Source organism: Sapajus apella, unplaced genomic scaffold, assembly GCF_009761245.1.
Source record: "Sapajus apella isolate SASKATOON/1434 unplaced genomic scaffold, GSC_monkey_1.0 scaffold73, whole genome shotgun sequence".
NCBI lineage: Eukaryota > Metazoa > Chordata > Mammalia > Primates > Cebidae > Sapajus > Sapajus apella.
This window is the reverse complement of record NW_022437013.1, coordinates 2,115,114-2,118,166: the sequence shown is the minus strand read 5'-3', so window position 1 is coordinate 2,118,166 and position 3,053 is coordinate 2,115,114. Positions and strand designations below refer to the sequence as shown.

At 37.0% G+C, this 3,053-nt stretch overlaps 1 pseudogene; it reads left to right on the top strand.

Annotated features, from left to right (window-relative positions):
* The first annotated feature begins 622 nt into the window (after positions 1–622).
* LOC116531939 lies at positions 623–1,131 on the top strand (annotated as a pseudogene).
* Positions 1,132–3,053: the final 1,922 nt, after the last annotated feature.

Sequence of the window (3,053 nt, the reverse complement as noted above, 5' to 3'; positions counted from 1 at the left end):
CTGCATATGAGTGAGATCATGTGGTGTTTGTTTTCTATGCCTGGCTTATTCTACTTAGCATAATGTTCTCCAGGTTCATCCATCCTGTCACAAGTAACAGGATTTCATTCTGTTTTATGGCTGAATAATATTGCATTGCATATATGTACATTTTATTTATCCATTCATTTGTAGGTAGACATTTGGTTTGACTCCACATCTTGCATATTGTGAATAGTGTTACAGTAATTATGGGTGTACAGATATCTCTTTGATATACTGATTTAATTTCCTTTGGATATATACACCCAGTAATGAATGTGATTGCTGGATCATATGATAAACCTATTTTTAATTTTTTGAGGAACCGCCATACTATTTTTCATAGTGGCTGTACTAATTTACATTTCTACTAACAGTGTAGGTTTTTTTCCTCCCTATCCTCCCAATACTTTTTAGCTTTCATTTTTTTGAAAATAGTCATTTTGATGGGGGTAAAATGATATCCCATTGTGTTTCTGTTTGCATTTCTGTGATGATTAGTGGTGTTGATCTTTTTTTTTTTTTTTTTTCCCATATACCTGTTGGCCATTTGTATGTCTTCTTTTGAATATGTCTGGACTTCTGCTTCTGAGTCAGAGCCATGGTAGTGACAGATTCAAGCCCTGTCCCCCATGGTGTTTTTGATGTCAGTTTTGGCAGTCAGGAAGTTGGCCACATGAAGATCCAGCTCTTTGTAGACATTGTAGGCAGTCCTGCATCACAGAATTCAGAAAAGATGGGGTTCCAATAGGATACAAAGGAAGCACCTTCCACAGGATCATAAAAGAGTTCATGATTCAGGGTGGAGATTTTGTCAATGGAGATGTTACCGGAGTCACCAATATTTACCAGGGCCCATTTGCAAATGAAGATTTTAAAATCAGACACTTAGCTCCAGGTCTGCTTTCCATGGCGAACAGTGGTCCCAGTACAAATGGCTGTCAGTTCTTTATCACCTGCTCTAAGTGCAATTGTCTCAACTGGAAGCATGTAGTGTTTAGAAAAATCACTGATGGACTTCTAGTGATGAGAAAGATTGAGAATATTCCCACGGGCCCCAACAATAAGCCCAAGGTACATATGATGATCTCATAGTGTGGGGCGATGTAGTCCATACCAAGACTGAATCAGGCATTCCCTTCCTCTTGGCGAAATTTTTGAGTAAGATAATCTGCACTGGCTCCTGTGTTTTCTTCCCTGCCTGCTGCTGCCCCATTTGATCAACAGACTCTGGAAGTATCAGAGATTCAGAATCCAAAATTGTGTTTAGGTTTTCAACTGTAAATAAGGTTTTTTGTATGTTTAAAAAGAAGAAAGAAAGAAAAATGCCTATTTAGATGTTTTGCCCATTTTTAATTGGATTATTTGGTTGCTTCCTATTGAGTTGTTTACATATTTTGTTATAAGTCTCTTCTCAGATGCATAGTGTGCAAATATTTTCACCTACTCTGTAGATTGTCTCTTCACTCCATATTATTTCCTTTGCTATGCAGTAGCTTCTAGTTTTATATAATCTGTCTATTTTTACTCTTTTTGCCTGTGCCTTTGGGTTCTTATTCAAAAAATCCTTGCCCAATCCAATTTTATGAAGCATTTCCCCATATTTTCCTTTACTAATTTTATAGCTTGGGACTTACATATAAGCCTTTGATATATTTTGGGTTGATTTTTGTATACAGTGAGAGATAGGTGTCTTGTTTCCTCCTTCTGCATGTGGATATCCAGTTTTCCCAGCACTATTTATTAAAGAGACTGTCCTTTTCCCCATGTGTGTTCATGGTGCCTTTGTTGAAAATCAGTTGGCTATACATGCGTGGATTTATTTCTGGGTTCTCTATTCTGTTTCATTGATCTATGTGTCTGTTTTTATGCCAATATCATGTTGTTTTGGTTACAATAGTTTTGTAGAGTCTTTTGAAGTCAGGTAGTATGATGCCTCTCACCAGCTTTGTTCTTTTTACTCAAGATTACTTTGGCTATTCAGCGTCTTTTGCATTTCAATACCTCGTTATGATCTTTGATCCCTTGCTCTTATAATATTTTCTAAATCAATCACAACAGTTTTTAATATCATTGGCTTCCTTAACTAGCCTGTAGAAACAAAGCCTACAGTTTCGAAATTATTAAGTGCTTTAATTGATATCCTTGCATGGTCCCTAGACTTAGTCAGACTTTTGGCCTTCACCATTACCCTCATTTCATCCACAAACCTGGGCTACCAACTTCTCACCTGTTCTTCAAATACTAAGAGCTACTAGGAAATTAACAAAATTGTGTGACAATTATCTACCACTTTCTTCCTTCAACTTTAGATCTTCTGATTTTTTTTTACAATCTTTTTATTTATATCTTATTGTCTTCCAACCATTTTCTGCTTACTCTTTCCACAAATCTCAAACAGCCTTAAATCTACCACATAGACATAGTAACCACAGTTAACCTTAGGGGGTATATGCTGTTAATATGTAGAAAGAGGATATCTCATTACTGAAATTTTCTAAATGAGTTTAGCCTCAAGTGCACATATTCTTTGTAACTTAATTTTCTCATTTGATAATATAACGATAATTTCCAATGCCATGAAATATTGAAGACAGCAATTTTTGAATGTTACAATATATTTCATGTCACAATAATGTTGCAATGAGAATACACCCATTTCTGATTCTTTTTTAGCATAAATTTTCAGTAATGGAATAATAATAGAAACAAGAGAAATATGTATTTTTAAGACTTACTAGGCCAGATGCAGTGGCTGTCACCTATAATCCCAGCACTTTGAGAGGCTGAGGTGGGAGGATCATGAGGTCAGGAGTTTGAGACCAGCCTGACCAACATGGTGAAACCCTGTCTCTACTAAAAATACAAAAATTAGCTGAGCATGGTGGCACACGCCTGTAATCTCAGCTACTCAGGAGACTGAGGCAGGAGAATCGCTTGAACCCAGGAGGCGGAGGTTGCAGTGAGCCGAGATCGCGCCATTGCATTGCACTCCAGCCTGGGCAACAGAGCAACACTCTGTCTCGAAAAGA